The sequence below is a fragment of the Canis aureus genome, chromosome 36 (assembly GCF_053574225.1).
Source record: "Canis aureus isolate CA01 chromosome 36, VMU_Caureus_v.1.0, whole genome shotgun sequence".
NCBI lineage: Eukaryota > Metazoa > Chordata > Mammalia > Carnivora > Canidae > Canis > Canis aureus.
In genome coordinates, this window is record NC_135646.1 from 8,668,893 (window position 1) to 8,687,028 (window position 18,136).

At 36.9% G+C, this 18,136-nt stretch overlaps 1 protein-coding gene across 2 annotated transcripts in view; it reads left to right on the forward strand.

Annotated features, from left to right (window-relative positions):
• ABCA12 (ATP binding cassette subfamily A member 12) overlaps positions 1-18,136 on the forward strand; it is a 275,603-nt gene that overhangs the window by 139,493 nt on the left and 117,974 nt on the right. The gene's annotated exons all lie outside the window — the stretch shown is intronic.

Genomic DNA, 18,136 nt, shown 5'->3' on the forward strand with positions numbered 1-18,136 from the left:
CTGTGAACTCTGTGGCACAATTATAAGTCGTATTGCAAAATATAAACAAAATGATTCATTTTAATGGGAGGGAAAGACATCCTGTTGTTGGAAGTGAGTCAAGCGTGGGGGCCAGGAGGAGTCTTACCCAGGGCTAAGGTTTGGACTTTATCCTGAAGATGGGAAGGCTGCTCAGAAGAGGGCATTAACACATTATAGTGGCATTCCACGTCTGCCTGAGCACTCTTGTTCTCTCACCTGAGGTCTACATAACTGTGTAACACTCTCAGTAAGGACAATCCCAATAGCCTAGAAACAAAACAGATCTAGAGCCTTTTTAAGATTGGCTTTGTGTCAGAAATTGCAAGATCCTCTATTTATTTCATAGTGTAACAGACCTCCACTCTGAATCTCTTCTTCCTTGATACTCCTTTTTTCCCTGTCTGAATTTCCCCTCTTGCATTCCATTGGGCTCTTCTAAAGACATATGTTTTGTGTGTGTGTGTGTGTGTGTGTGTGTGTATAAGTACACAAATATATATAATATATATAATACACAATAACACATATATATAATATACTTAGATGTACAATTTTAAATGTTATCTCTGTGATGCATTATAAAGTAAGTAGTGTATATCAAAGTATCCCAATGTTTAAAAGTAATTCACCATTATTTAGGGGAAAACCTCTCATTTTTGCTTGTTTGTTTTGTCAGGAAGTGAAGGTAGATAGACTAAAGAGAGCCAGTCAAGTTTAATTTTAACTGGATCTTTTGAATACAAATATGCACACATCAAGTTTAATAGGGCAATTGGTATCTTCCTTTTCCTGGCCAGAAATCGGCATTATAAAGCCAAATTAAGGATAAATCAAATGATTCTCAACTTTGATCAACAAATTCTTAATTCTCAATCAACTGATAAGGGAATATCCTAGCGTTGCTCAAGAAAAGATTAAAAATAATATAGTCCTGAAGGGAAAGGAGAGAGGCTTAACTTACACTTCCTTGGAAGAATTGCCTTGTGCTTCTAGTATTGTCGATCTGAAATCCCAGTTACTGCAGTAAGCAGAAGCAGTAGGATGGAGCATTGAGTGAGACTTAAGATACAATCTTGACTTCCCAACAGAGAATCCCATGGGACATGGAAAGGCATGGTTGTTACTTAGGGCCACTGGGCTGTCTCTGGTGTATCTTTCACTCCTGTCCTGCCTTTCGTTTTTAATCTATAAAATGTAAATAAGTAATTTTTCTCTTTTTAAATCTCCTAGGCCAGTTGTTTCTTAGATTTATAAATATCTATTTTTAAACCATTTTGAAACTTAATCAGGAATGCTTTCATTCTATGATAAATCATAAATTTGTGCCTCTTTTGGCTGCATCTTAAGGGGAGAGTATCCACTTTATATTTTTTAAGGAATTTTAAGAAACTACACTAGAAGTTATTAATAATAGATCTCATTTTCCTATCAACAAGCAAGAAAAATTATGTGGGACTAAAGATGCAAAACAGGCAGGTTATTCTGAATTACTATATGTAATGGAAAAGAAAATCACCTTTCAGAGTTGTAAGAATTACAAATGATATATGTCACATAGAGGAATAATTATTAGGAATACAATGAATTATAGTCATCCATTTATCCATTTATCCTTTGGGGCATCCAGCCTCAACTAGTATTATGACATCAATCCTACTGGTATGTCTAACTTTAATTTCTTCCAAACTGTCCATATTGTACCTGATTTCATCAGCCTTTTTAAATATTGTAAGTACTGGCCTGGGATTTAAAGTTTCTGTTAACTATCTTCTAAACAATTTATTAAGTAACAGAACAAGAGCTGTTCAGTACTGCCAAAAGGAATAATTAAAAAGAGTCTGATGCTTTGGAGGAAATTGGTGCATGTCTAGTAGCAATTAAGCAAAAGCTGGTAACTCATTTTGTTGATTTGAATGATACAAAACAAGAGGGACGATGATCAGGAAAAGATAAAATTGAATTGGAGAAGACTACCGGAATTTATCCTGACTCCATTGTTCCTTGAGCATAGTAAGCAGTCAGTGAAGTTACATAGATTTTGGTATTTGAAAATTGAAGATTGGGGTGACGGGCACTGGGGGTTATTCTGTATGTTAGTAAATTGAACACCAATAAAAAATAAATTTAAAAAAAATTGAAGATTGGCTTGAACTTTCATATATCTTCCCTGTTTCATTTCTGTTATTTACCAATATTCTCTAGGACTGGCCCTGACAGTTTGATTTTGAATAGCTAGTAAGACCCCCTCATTTACACTTTGTTGTCTCACAGCCAGGAAGAAACTGTCATAACTTTAACTTTCTTTTTTTTAGTCCTTTTTAGCTTTTGTATGCTTCATTTTTATTTATTTTTTACATTTTTAAAATTTAAATTCAATTTGCCAACATATAGTATAACACCCAGTGGTCATCCCATCAAATGCTGAGTGAAATGAGTCCATTGGAGAATGACTTCTAAGTTCTAATCCTTTAGTTTTATGTAGTTGCTCACCTTTTTCTAAAAAGAAACCCACCAGTGTCTACGGAAGGATTTTCTTGTGTGTTACAGCACAGCTTCTTTCACCACTTCCAGATACCGAACTGGGAAGAGGGGATGGTGTGAGGAATGCAATTTCAGTATCCATTGTCTCTGAAGATGAAGCACTTGGAGACTTTTTTGCATCCTTCTGTTTTCCTCCACATCATTAAGGCTAGGAGAGTAAAAGCATCTGCTTGCCTCAGATACAAAAGAGGCTGCTACAAAGTCCACTAAATATGCATAAAAGGAGACAGGATGGAAGAAAAAATATATATACTAAGCTACTTGCCTAGTTCGTGTGCTGATTCATATCCCAGCTTGTTGTAATTATTGGATGTATGGGAAGGATTTAATTTCACTGTTAGCTCGGAGTAGTCTAATCTTGGGAGGCAGTTACAAAGTAGGAAAAGGGGGTGGGGGTACCTGGGGGTTACTGTGCCAATTAGATATAATTCTCAGCTATTAATAACCCCAAAATAGAGAGGGGTGGCTATAGTTTGTTTTACTAACCTGGTAACTCCTGTGTTTTCTCCTGTCCTTCATAAGTCTAAGAATGAAGATAGCTTTGGTTCCCTTGTCCATCAACAGCATTTCCATGTTATGTCCATAAAAGGTTCTCAGTGGCCATTCCTGGATTGATTGAATGAGTAATGATGCTACATTGCTAATGTAGATAGATAATTGGAATAATGTCTACCCAAGAAAGGATAACAAAAGACAAATTTATCAGCAGGGCTACATAAACTAAGACTTAAAATTAAGAAGAGATCTGAAGGCAATATTGCTTACAATTCAAAAAAGTAACAAGCATTCTCTGATAGCGTATATGTGGTAAAGTCAGAGGAGTCTATTAGATCAAGATTCTCTCAAACAGATAATCAAGCAGGACAGAGGCTAAATGCGATACCGCATGATCTTGTGTTACTGTCATCCACACAGTGATGCAGACCACTGACCTGAGTTTGGCAATGAAAGCCATAGGAATCTAGGGGAATGAAACAGCACTGCTTGCCTTGGTTATCATTTTTGAAAATCTGAGGAAACTGCAGAATGAAACTGACCCACTAGAAAAGCTGTATCATTTACCATTAGTTGTGAGAATATCTTTAAAGAGCTGCCAGCTGGCTAATGGCTAACCTGTTTTGCTTTTTTCTTGTTTTTAATGTGAGAAGAGAGACCTGGGAATTCACATTAGATGTGAGAAATTTTTCCTTTAGCAGGAAAAAAACAAAAACAAAAAACAAAAACCTTCCCAGGCAGTTCATTCAATGTAGTTTTCATAAACTCAGTTATGTCTTTTTAACCTGCTGAAACTCCTTGAGATAATTAACTGAGTATTTGCAGTTAGGTAAGCCAGTGGTTGGCACTTTGTTGTGATCTTCCCACAGGGCTCTGAATGAAGGGTCCTTTAAATAAGTTGAGGTGTAGGGGATCTCTGGGTGGCTCAGTGGTTTAGCGCCTGCCTTTGGCCCAGGGTGTGATCCTGGAGGCCCTGGATCGAGTCCCACATCAGGCTTTCTGCATGGAGCCTGCTTCTCCCTCTGCCTGTGTCTCTGCCTCTCTCTCTCTCTCTCTGTATCTCTCATGAATAAATAAATAAAATCTTTTAAAAATAATAATAAATAAATAAGTTGAGGTGCAAGTTAATAGGTGAATAGATGAAAGATTAGATCCCAGGTAGTTCCAAAAACCAGTTGAAATAAGGAAATATGTAAAGTAGAGCATGACAATCAGTTTGAACATTGTGATGACTTTTAGAAGCCTAGAAACAATTTTAAAACATATTTATCATTGATTTGGAAGCAATGCAAATAAATGGTACATATTTGCCAACAACAAGTTTGGAGGATTATGAGAAACTCTTGGAGGACTTAATTAAGCTCAGTAATGGGGTAAACACAATAGCAGATGATGCTCAATGGAGAGAGGATGGAGGTAATATATAATGAACAGTTTGGAGTCGTGCATTTAATGAGTTCTGAATTAGCCATGCCTCTCAGGGAAGAGAGACTCCCAGCTAGTATCATAATAAACAGGGCAATGAAGACAATGCATTAAAAAAATAGATTAATGAGTTACTCAACATTTACAAAAAGTGGATGGAATTTATCAACCCAGAGAGCATTGTTATAAAGCTATTCTTGAATTGGCTTACAGGTTAGATTGCATTATAATGAGCTTTCTCTGATATTTCAGTAAGTAAAACTTCCTAAATTTTATTTTATTTTTTTAACTTCCTAAATTTTAGCGTAATTCCCATATATAGTTCCCAACTTATAATGGTTCAACTTACAATTTTCACCTTTATGATGGTGTAAAAGCAATATACATTTGGTAGAAACCATACCATATGAATTTTAAATCTCGATCTTTTTCCCAAGCTAGCAATATTCCATAGAACCCTCTATCATGATACTGGGCACCAGCAGCCAGCCCACAGCTCCCAGTCAGCCATGCATGGTGAGAGTAAAGAACCGATGGTCTTAACCATTCTGTATCCATACAGCCATTCTGTTTGTCACTTTCAACATAGTATTCAATAAATTAAATGAGGGATCCCTGGGTGGCACAGCGGTTTGGCACCTGCCTTTGGCCCAGGGCACGATCCTGGAGACCCAGGATCGAATCCCACGTCGGGCTCCCGGTGCATGGAGCCTGCTTCTCCCTCTGCCTGTGTCTCTGCCTCTCTCTCTCTCTTTCTCTCGCTATGTGTGACTATCATAAATAAATAAAAATTTTAAAAAATATTTTAAAAAATTGAAAAAAGATTCAATAAATTAAATGAGATAGTCAGTACTCTATTACAAAATAGTCTATATGCTCAGTGATTTTGCCCAACTGTAGGCTAAATGTAAGTATTCTGAGTATGTTTAAGGTAGGCTAGACTAGGTTATGACGTTCAGTAGACTAGTTGTATTAAATGCATTTTTGACTTACCTCATTTTCAACTTATCAGTTTCTCGGATATAAAACCATCATAAGTGGAGGAAGATTTACAGCTTTATCTTTAAAAGGAAAAGTGTGGGGCAGCCGGGGTGGCTCAGCGGTTTAGCCCCGCCTTCAGCCCAGGGCCTGATCCTGGAGACCTGGGATCGAGTCCCACGTCAGGCTCCCTGCATGGAGCCTGCTTCTCCCTCTGCCTATGTCTCTCTCTCTCATTAATAAATAAAATCTTTTTTTAAAAAATGCATTAAAAAAAAGGAAAAGTGTGTCCCATTTCAAACATATTGGCAATCATAAAAGCAGCACAAACATTCATGTATCCACTATCTAACTTTATCAAACCCTAACATTTTTAGCCATATTTCTTTCAGAATCATTTATTTAAAAGAAATCAAACATTAAGGTACCATTGAAGCCCCTTTGTAAACTACTCAGATTAATTTCTCTCCTGCCTGCCTGCACCCCTCTTTCCCTTCCTGAAGGATGTCATTGTCATTTTATTTGGTGTATAACATTCCCATGCCTGTTTTATATTTTTTACTATATATTTATATACCTGACTACATTATATAATTTTTCAGATTTTATTTAAAAATTCTGTGATTTCTTGTTTTTTGTTTTTGTTTTTAAAGATTTTATTTATTCATGAGAGACACACAGAGAGAGAGAGAGAGAGAGGCAGAGGGAGAAGCAGGCTCCATGTGGGGAGCCTGATGCAGAACTCGATCCTGGGACCATGGGACCATGACCCAAGCCAAAGGCAGATGCTCAACCACTGAGCCATACAGGCATCCTTTTTTCTTGGTTTTATTTAACTTTGTTGTTGTTGTTGAATAAGTTGTGTTTATTCCTCCTGGAAGCTAGGGAAGAGTCCGCACCATGAGGAACTGTAGAGTGTCTCAGTAGGAGAGTGCTAGCAGGAACCTATTATAGGAGTTGGACTTTGGGTGACAACTGAGGAAGATCCTAGGAAACAGAGCTTTGTTCTGAAATGGGTGCTGTGGAGAATCAGGGATAATTCTAGGATTCATTGCCAAAGGGTGTCTTTGATAATTTCTTTGCTATGTAGTATATCAAGTGGTTCTTTCTTTTCTTCCTCTTTTATTTCATATGTCTCCTAGTATAACTGTAAGGTTTTTTCCAGTTTTATTGAAATATAGTTGACATATAGCATATTAGTTTCAGATGTACAACATAATGAATTGGTATGTGTATAGATTGTGAAATGATCGCAGTAAGTTTAGTTAATATTCGTTACTTCACATGGTTACTAATTTTTTTCTCATGTTGAGAACTTTTAATATCCACTCACTTAGCAACTTACAAATATACAATATGATATTGTTAACCATAGTCACCATGATCTATATTAAGTGCCCAAGACTTATTTATTTTATAACTGAAAGTTTGTTCTTTTTGACCATAGGATTTTAAACTTTATAGAATGGTGCCCCAACTTAGCATCCTTTTGCACCATGCTTTTTTGACTGAATACTATGTTATTGTTCAGCATGACATTTCATATTTTTATCTCCATTGATTTATGCAGCTTTAGTGAATTCATTTTGACCATGTATTCCATGTATAGCTATATCACAACCTATCCATGGTCTTTTGATGAGCACCTAAGTTATTTTTTCAATTATTTCCAGTAGTGTTATGATGGATGTCTTAAATATGTCTCTTTGTGCCTGTGTGCACATGTCTCCAGGGTATATACCTACAGCTATGCGTATTTTAAACTTTGTTCAGTGTGGCCAAATGCATTCTATGATGGCTTTATTTTTACTTTTTATTTTACTTTTTCCCCACAATGGGATGAGAATTCCCACTGCTGTATAGCCTCTCCAACACTTGGTGTTGTCAGACTTTTTACACTTTTGCCAATCTGACTGACAGGCAAATGGAATCTTGAAGTTTCCATTTGTAGTTTTCTGAAATATTTCCTTTTTTAGAAAAAAAAAAAAACTTTTTTTCTTAGAAAAAAAAAAACAGAAAATACTAATTGCCATGTTAGCATTTTTTTTTTCCCTCTACAAAATACCCCCTGGGGATTTTTCTCTGCTTTCTTTCTTTTCTCTTCCTAGTGACAAAAAAGTGGTTTGATGAAAAGTTGTTTTACATAGAAGGAGAGAAAAGACCAGTAATATGTTGTGGTTGCAAAGCAAGCCACAGGTCACTTAAATTGTCTCTTTGTGATTGGCAGAGGTCTTGGTAAGAGAATCTCTGGTTTAGGAGAAAGTCAAGTCTGACAAGAAGATGAGGTTGCTACCTGTCAGCAGCGTTGCTTGAAGGAAAAGGTTGCGACATACATTTTCCACTGGCAGGTTGTCACACGTATCATTTGTAAATAGACGCAATATGAATACCAAAGACATAAATATTACACAAGCTGTTGAGAAGTGATAGGATCCGAAACCAGACCCTTTTCTTCCCAAGTGAATAGACCATCTGTTGAATTAGAGATGTTACTAAGCTTCTGTGTTTATAGGACTTTCTTTTTTTTCCTGCACAATGTTCCTAGCAAAACTTCACTGGCTTTTATTTTTACACTGTAACACATATAATTCTCTGGGATAACTGAATCAGATTTCTGAATGAAAAAAATAGTTGTTAGTAACATACCTTTCTAGGGGTAATTACTAAAATTCTTTTCTCCATATCATTACTCTTAATGGGTTACTGAGATCACATTTTAATTTCCAAACATAATTTTCATCTTATGTTAAGTGCTTAATACTTCAGCATGGCTAATCTCCTTTTACAGGAGATTCTTCTACTTGTAATAGTTGTGATGGATGGATAGTCCAGATTTATGTTTCCTGCATAAGTGAGGAAATGACTCAAGGTAGAGGGTCGTGGTTGCATAATAAATCATTTGCAAAGCTAGGATTAGAAGGATGCTTTTTAACTCTTGCTCCTGCCTGGTGCTTTACTCACTAGAGTAATTCCTAAAATTTCTCCCAACATGTAGCTGTGGTAATGACTCAGAACTTAGTCGAGATGTCAGTGAGGCAAATATTTGGGAGACAAGTTGAAGGGGACATTTTTCTGGCTAACTCCCAAACAACTTTGCACTATTGTCATGGTCTTGTTTGATATTCTGCATCCCGTCCCACGATCACGGTGCCCTGACTTGGCAATGGACCCCTTTCCTAGGTGGTAAAGGGAGAATGGCACCTCGGTTTCTCCCCAGTCTGCCTCCTAGGACAAACAGCTTTGAGACAGGTCACTCACTTCCCATTAGGGATGGATCACTAGGATGATGAGTCACTTTTACTGGTGCTCCTTTTCTGGATGGAGGCAAAAACACTAAGACCCACTGAAGTTCCTGGTGCCTGACGGGTATGATTTCTTTCTGTATAAGAAAAGCTGGTACCTCCCCCTATACATTTATTTAGTTTTATTTTATTTTGGGACTTTCTAAATGATTGTTTCTGTGTTCCTTAGGACACTCAGATTCAAATTTGCAGCCAACCTCTAAGAATACACATACCTTTGGCACTTATTATTGTGCTGGATTAATTCTTTCCTAAGTTTGTTTGCTCTTATTCTGATTTCTTCATTACCTTATTTTTTCCCATTTAGAGGGTGTACTTTTATAAGGTTTCCCAAATCCTTCTGGAATGAAATTCCCCTTCCCTAAGGATTGTCTTAAACAAGTTTCACTGAAGGACTTCCACAAATAGTCAGAGGACAGTTGTAACGGACTTTCACAAATAAATACTAAGGGGCTTGTTGAATTGCTTACTGTATTTAGGCCAAGTTAGTAAGGTGGCTGTATACAAGTAAGTTCTAGCACATCAAGGCTCAAAGCCAAATACTTCTTTATGGTAAAAGTTCCCTCCTGGGGAGAATAAATAAATTTCTAGTTCCAGGTTCCTTTTCAGTTGGGAATATGTGAGATCATGGTAAAGGCACTATTTTCCAAAGTGTGCCTCATGGAATATCTTTCCCAGGAATCTTAAGTAAAACAGGAAGAGAAAGAAAAAAATCAGAATTAATATTCTGTATTCACATTTGTGGAAATGTGGAATTAACCAAAGTTATTCAGATTTTTTACTGAAAAACTTCTCAGAATCTTTAATATGCTATGTACTCTGGCTTTCCCAGAACAGGAGATGGAGCTCAGTTTCCTAAACTCATGTAGCCCCAGAACCTGGTTTATGGAAATGCTTATCCTCCCCTGCTCCCCCGAACCCCACCATCACGTTGGAGACCACCATGATGAGAGAAGAATCGGTTCTTCAGTTTATCCCCCAGTGCAGATTTTGTGACTTAACTACCTAGACGCCTGAGTGAGATCACTGTGGGTAACAATTAGTGCAGCACTTCCTTGACAAATCAGAATGAATGTGGTGGCACTGGAGGAAGTACCACCACCCTTTGCTAGGTGTTAACAGATGTCACTGGATTTGTGGAAGGGGAGAGGGTCATGTCTCAAGAAAATCTGTGACTGATGGGGTGCAGCACAGTGGCTCTCATCCCACTGGTGTCAGGTCTTCTTGACCTTAGCAGTCAACCCAGCCATACCAGTGTGGATCCAGCTTCAGATCAGCCCTGCCCAAAAGCTGTTAGGTACTTTTCTAGCTGGCCATATCTAAGAAGAATTAGAAGACCAAGTTTTATAGGAACAAGGTTCCACAATGGAACAAAGATCTAGCGTTCATTTTTCTTTTAACTTTAGATTTAGAAGGAAATAAAACAGTTGCCCAGATTCTGTTTGCAAATGGCCATGGCAAGGAAGATTTTAAAAATGCAATTGTGCATCTTTGTTGCTGATAGACAAGTTTCGCTGGCTTCTGTTAGTCTTGTCTGATGGACCCTACTCACCCAGGAAGAGCCAAGACTCACTATTCCTTGCCAAGTGCAAATATTTTTAATAGTATTAGTGAGTGTTTTTAAACTCCAGATTCAGTCCATGTGGGAGTTTATAATCCAGCATGTATGTATTACAATGATGTCTCCTCACCTTGAATCAAATCATTTTGTTTACAATTTAAATAAATCAAGCCATGGTCTTTGGAACCCATCACCCAACAGGGTCTCCTTAACCTTCAGAAAGAAAGGAGGCACATTGTCCTCTGGAAACTAAGGAAGATGGGTTATGGAGCCCTTTGGGTTGACCATCAGTTCACGTGTGCACTTTAGGATCAAAGGGATAATATCCAAAGAGATAGCAATGTCCTGAGTCTAAAGCCCCTCAACCCTTTATCTTAAAAAAATAATAATAGTAAAAAGCCAAATATAGAAAAAGGGCAAGAATCTTTTCGTACCTTGTATAGCACTTGCAGTTTTGTAGCAGAGTCCCCAAATTATCTTCTCTGGGATACTTTTTTTTACATTTCAAAACCTGTTGGTTGTGGTATTTAGAGACAACACTGAGGAATGTGGGAAAGATCCCAGCATGTAGGACACCATGTCAAATGACCCAAGGTTTGTTCTTCTTCTCTGTGGCATCCAAAGATGCCAATCTTTTGAGTATAGGACCCTCTCACCCTCTGCTTTAAGGATTAAGCATCTTGTCGCAACTCTCATTGCCAGAAACAGTCTACCTTTTTGCCAAAGGATTTGAACTTGGAAAAGCACCTGTATGAAGGAGCAAGACTTGCCTGGGGAGAATTAGGAAGAATGTATCATGGTGCCACACCCACTGAGCACGCAGTAATTGAAGCACTGTAGCAGGTGATATAGGTGCCTATTATGAATTACTAGGGAGAGAAGCAATCATGCAATACTCCTAACCATTCATTGGTTCAAGACACAGAGATGGGAGACCAGGTGGAGCAGCACAGCCCTGGTCACTGCCTGGTAAATTATACACATGATGCAACAGCGATGATTCCTCACGGCCTTCCCTCTCTAGTTGTCACAGTTCCTTACACAAGTTATCTGATTAATCTTCCTTGTGCCCTGTGAGGTGGCAAGGCCCATTATCCTCCATTTGGTAAATGTGGAAATAGAGACATGGAGAGGTTAACTTCCCCCTGGTGATACAATGAATCAGCATCAAAACCAGAAGTGGTACCGGTTTTTCAAATTCTCAGTCTGCTCACTCCAAGATATGCTGAAACTTAGCTGAACAGAAGGTTGTGTTCTTTATTGTCATATATCATGTAACTCTGGCACTTAACTTTTCAGGTGACCTTAAGCAAATTGCTTGGTCTCTCTGAGGTTATCTGCAAAATGGGCATCACGCTTGCCCTGCTGATCCTATAGGACTGCCATGGAGTTGTATGAAATGATCATTGTTTATTCCAAAAAACAGGAAGGTTCCTCTCTTACCGATGTTTTGCTATTTATTCTCAAACATATGCAATTTCTATACATTATATTTCTGACAGGTTAGGAAAACAATGGTTTCTGTATGCATATTATATAATGAAAGTGTGATGAGCTTTGAAAATGGATGGTCTTTCTCCCTGTCTCTCTCTTTCTCACACACACATAACCTAGAAATTAATTTTTAAGATGTTTAAATGAAATATTTGTAATTTTAAAAAAATAGAAGAATGACCTTTACTTAGCACCTTACTCAGGGGCAGACACACAGTGTCTGTTTGGTAAATATTCTGAATAGATTATGAATGGATTCTCTCTGTGGATAAAAATTTCAGTGGTTGATATTACAGATGTCAATGTGTACTTACTAGATTTGCAAAGAAACTGAAATCTAAGGAGCCTAAAACAATAAGTATTACTGGTTTTATCAATATCAGTTTATCCATTTTTATTTTTAATAAGGCACATGAATATGATGCAATAGTATATTATCCTTTGTACTTATTATCAATTGAATTTACAATATCTATTATCTATTGAACTTACTGTAATATGGGATAAAATTTGAAAATTTGCCCTATAAATAATAAAGATGTATATTATGTTAAAGTCCTAAATCATACAGTCTTTCTGTGACCTTCAGGGGTTTGTTCACTCATTCATTCATTCATATAGTTAATAATTGTTTGTACTACGTTGAGCATTGTGCTAAGAACTATGTAAAGATTTTTCTTTCAAGTAGCTTGTTCTTTATCTAGTCTCTCAGAGAGTGCGATTTTATTGAGCTAGTGACTTTACCTGAAGATTCAAAGTCATATCAGTATTAATCCCTAGACTAAAGTCTCTTTGGGCCACAAAGATTTTAAAAAACAAAAACAAAGCCTTCATTCAGAGGGATTAGAATTAGGAAGAGTCAGTGTATTTGAGTTTACCTGGTGATAAGTGGGGAATAGGACACCTCCCCCCAGGGATCAGCTCTCTCCTCTAAATGAAAAGTTCAAGTGAAGAACAAGGGCAGTCTTATGGGCTCTTGATATAATGTCATAAAATAATTTAAAAGGCTAGGGTTATGTCGTATACATTTTAATTATATCTTTAAAAATGTTATTGAGAACAGAATTTGCTGAAAAATTATAAGAATAAAAAAGACTTACTTTAATAAATTATTACAAATATCCTTCTTAGATTCATTTCCTTTCTCATATTTTCTTTACTCTTATCTGGTTATTTGATTGTTTATCGGTGATGTTCATTTCTAGATATGTTTGTCTCATTTTGTACTCTTGCCATGATGAGAAATTCTTGTGGTGTTTCATGAGGAGACTTATCATTTAATTGATCAGAAGTCCTGATATGTATTCTGCTAATGTGACCCTGTATGTAAAAAGTTAAGAAAAATATAACACCCAAAATGAATAACTCCATATTTTAAAGTCAGAATTTCCTTTCAAGGTACATCATTTCTTTACTGGAGTAAAGACCAAATTCTTTTCACCTGGAAACACAAAATATCGTCTAGGTTGGGTTCTGACCTGCTTTGAGAAAAACACAAAGAAACGCAGTGGAAATTCTCCAATATCTACCATTATTATAATATCTACAAATGTCACCAAGGTAGCCTACAGAATGTTTCCTAAGCCTAATGATGTCAAATGGAAGTAGCTTCATTGTTGAAAAGAGAGTGACATTTCTTTCTTTAATAATACAGTAAATAGAAAACAGCACTTCTGTGGATAGTGCCAATGAGCAATGTGCTCCTGAATTTATTATGGAAGGGTGCAAAATCCTTCTGTGGAGGTGAAAAAGGGAAAAAAGTAAGGGAAGATATTGGGAGCAATGTGCATTCTTGGCTGTACCAGTGAGTAAAGAGATACAAGAGTTGGTGAAGGGAGTAGCAGGAAAAAGAAATCAAAAGAGAGGGATGTTCAGTGGAAAGGAAAGAATAAAATATTGAGAAATACAGGAAAAGGAATATTAAGTAAATTAGATAAGATGGAAAAAGAGAAAAAGAAGGATGGGGAAGATGTGAAAATAAGAAGTGAGCAAGGCAGGAGAGGGAGGGGACAAATGTAAAAGGTCATCCTCTTAAGGATCAGGAAAATAGAGCCTGTAAGGCCAACCCTAGTCTGTTGCCTTTTTTTTTTTTTTTTTGTAAATAAAGTTTTATTTGAATACAGTTAGGCCCATTAATGTACACTGTGTATGTCTGCTTCCATACTACATTGAAGGAATTTAATAACTATGATGAAGACAGTTGAGTTTCACAGCTAAAAATATTCATTATTTGACTCTCCTGCAAAAAAGTTTATAATCTAATCCTATTGCTGGCAAACTTTAGTGTGCATCAGAATTACCTAGAGGGCATGTTAAAATAAAGAGTGCTGAACCCCTTTCCCTGAATTTCTGAGTAAGTAGATCTGGGATGGGATCTCAAATTTGCATTTCTAGCAAGTTCTCAGGCAGTGCTGTTGCTCTTGGTCCAAGATTTGAGCTTTCAGAACCCCTGCTCTAATCTCACATTATGTCATTTAAATATTGTTCCAAGTACGGAATTTGGTGAAGAAAGGGAAAGGAAAACCAAACCTGATCCCCTTTATAGGTGAACACAGATGTATAGGTTGATAGCACAATTCTTTACAGAGTTGTTTTTTTAAATTCTTAAAACTAGATCTTTTTATAATGCCAGTTTCATTCTTAAAACAATGAAAACTTAATCTGATTTAATTAAAAACTTAGCTAATTAATGGCTTATTCCTTAAAATGTTTTATAGTTTGGTTTGATTCAACTCCCTGAAATAATGTTGGAATCTGGCAATGCTATTATTATGGAGGTAATGTTGACTGTGTCTATTTTATGAGACTAACTTCTCCCCACCAGTGGGTGGCTGCTCAGACCACTTCACTGCCTCTGCATGGAGGCCCTAAGAAACCAACCCATAGGTAAATTGGGATCTTGCTTACTACTCACCTACCTCACTCTCAGAATATGCTAGCATCTTCTGGCCCAATTTCCCCATGACATTGCAAGTTCTTCAAAAGTTTTTCTCCTGGAGATAGTCATGAATGTTGTCCTAAGTTTAAGACCTTTGGGAATCATGATATCAAGAAATTTATCTTGCTTTACTACTCCATCCCAAGCCCCTAAGGTCTGGGTTTGTTTTTTTTAACCTGCAAGTAGTACTGTAGTTTGCATAGTTATGATCTTCCTCTACTTATGTCCTTAAATCTGTGCTCTGGCTGTGAATATGGGCAACCAATTTTTAGCCCTAACTTTGCATGTTTCATGCTTGCTGCACGGAAGTCCTGTGAGGGAAAGAGAAATGTTTCTCTTTTTCCCGCACCCTAGCATTTACAGATATAAAGAGAAACACAATTTTGGAACCTGAAAGTGCCAGAGACACCTTCAGAATAGAATGAGTTCAACTTAGAATTAGCAGCTCTTTAAAACGTGTGATGGTTTGACTCCACCATTGCTCTGAGTGGTTATTACTTCCTGACACAAAAGTAACCGAGATGGGTAGAAGATGGGGGGAAAAAATCCACTTTTTCCCGCTAAGAAGACTACTAAATAAAGTTTAATTATATTTAATTCTGACTTGTTAGTTTTAGAGGATCTCCAGATTATGTGAAAAGTTGACATGTATGAGAAACCATATTATGGATATCAAAGCAGGATGTGACGTAAATGTATGTCACATTCCTACCAAATTATGGTGAATAAGTGGATGCTTAATAAGTCAGTTATTGTTGCAACAGACTTCCTTATCTTAATGAGTGTATGGTTCTTAGTTAAAAGGTCATGGTAAAATAAATAATGCAGGCCGTCCATGCTGTGCGTGGCACTGTTTATTAAAACATGTGCACACCTAAACCAATTCCTCATTTGCATGAACCCATTTTAACAAGTTAAATATCAGTTATCAGGGGCACGTGAGTGGCTCACTCAGTTAAGTGTCTGCTTTTGGCTTGAGTCGTGGTCCTGGGATCGAGCCCCACAATGGGCTCCCTGCTCAGTGGGGAGCCCGCTTCTCCCTCTGCCTCTGCCTGCTGCTCTGCCTGCTTGTACTCTCTCTTTCTCTGTCAAATAATAAATATTAAAACTCTTTTTAAAAAATTAAATATCAGTTATCAGAAAAATCTGTGTGAGGTGTGAGCTGTCTGTACTTTGAATATTGTAGGGACTTTTAAAACGTTTTTAAAGAAACCCTGTGATGGATTTTCCTATAAAATAGACAAATCTGTAGTAATCACGTGAGGAATCTTGTGGGTTTAAATGCTTCCAGATTCCTCTCTAATAATTTGAAGGTTATGATCAATGTCAGAGAAACTAAAACTGGATGTAATAGGCCACCTTCTTTCAGATCCCCTTCCTGTGATGTCTTTTCCCTTTTTATTTCCCTTCTCTTCTTGTTGTGATATGGCTTCTCGTGGGCTGGTGTTCTCAGCACTGTGTGGCTCAGCTATACCATCACCTTGATAAGTGGCGGACAGCAAAGGAGTCATCTGCTTCTGTTGCCCTGCTGTGTGCTTTCCATTCGAAGGAGCCACTGCCTGTGTTTGAGATCAAATAGGACTTAGACCATTTGCAGACCTGCCCTCTGGGAGAGCGGCTGCCATTGGGATCTGTGTGGTGTAGGGTAGATCACCATCAATGGTGAAATTCCACTGCAGAATTGTGAAGGTCTTGCTGTAGGCAGTCCACTGTGGCAGAATTGTGGTAGACAGGTGATGTGAAGAGCTAACTGCTACTCGCTAGTTCATCCAGGGAATTGCGCTACAAAAAAACCCAGTTGAGGTCCACTTCCCAGTGAAGTTTTCACTGGGTTTAATGTTAGGAGAAACGCTGGTCTTTCTGGTGTCAGGAAGCGATGCAGCTCAGAAGGTAGTGGTGAATAGTTTGGTGGATTTAAAGTTTTTCCAATTTCTTCTGAATTCCCAAAACTGTAACTCATACCAGTCGTATTTCATGTATTAGTTGCCTGTGGCTTCTCTAACAAACCACAGACTTAGTGGTTTAAAAAGTAATTTAGTGGTGGAGTTGGGAGATGGGCGAAATAGGTGAAGGGGATTAGAGGTACAAACCTCCAGTTATAAAATATATAAGTTATGGAGATGTGTAAAGTACAGTGTAGGGAATATAGTCGATAATATTATAACAACTTTTTATGGTGACAGATGGTAACTAGACTTATTGTGGTGAGCATTTCATAATGTATTTAAGTGTCAAAATACTGTGTTGGGTATACTATGTTGTATACCCAAATCTGATATAATATTGTGTGTCAATTATACTTCAATTTAAAAAACCCACCAACTTATTATTTTATAGTTCTGGAGATAAAAAGTCTAAAATTTCACTTTACCAGGTTAAAAATGAATGTGTCAGCAGGGCTACATTTCTTCTGTAGGCTCTAGGAGAATTTGTGTCCGTGCCTTTTCTAACAGGTCACCTGCTTACCTTGGCTTTTGGCTTCTTCCTGCATCTTCAAAGTCAACAGTACAACATCTTCCCATCTCCTTTTTTCCCCCTCTTTACTTCTGGCCAACTTTCTTATTATCCCTTCACTTTTATTTCCAATTTTCTGTATGTAGAGCTGTATTTAAATTACTAAGATCAAATTTCTACCACTTCCTCTGCTAATCTATTAATGCTTACTTTGCCCTGTTGCTCATACTATTTTCTTTTTTTTTAACCTTTTCTCTTTCTTTTTACAATGAAAACAGACTTGTACTGACACCTTTTTTTGACAGATTCATGAAGTTAAGGTTTTGCTTTTTAGTCCTCAGTTTGGAGGTTACTCTTATCTTTTCTAAACCTGCCTTTTTTGAAGGTTCATTGTTTTCATATTCTCCCCAAAAGAGGAACCTAGTGTTTTAATATTAGACTTAATTACAAAAAGATTGTTTTGCAGTTTGCCTATTTCTTGACACATATATGCCATCATCATATTTTATAAAACAAATGTTAAAGGTTACAAAACCCTTTACTTTTGCAGTTCTTGTTTTCTGTGATCTTAATTTGGGAGATTTATTTAATCAATTATTATTGGTTTTTAAATAGGAAAAAATATTGTGTGTATAGAATAATTATTCTATCTGTTATGTTAAATTTTGAGAAGACCAAAAGTATTTCCCAGTATCTAGAAGATTGGCTGCATTTATAATGACTTTGATAACAAAAGAAGACATGTACATTGTGGGGGAAAAAATAGCTACTGTATAATTAAATGAAAATAAACAAAAATCATGTGAAATATAGCTCCAAGAAAATCCCTCTGGGTTTTAAATATACATATATTTACATAATTTTTAAAGATTATAACTTTTCTGGTCATGCTGTTTTCTGATCTTGTCATTTTAATTAGCAAAATAT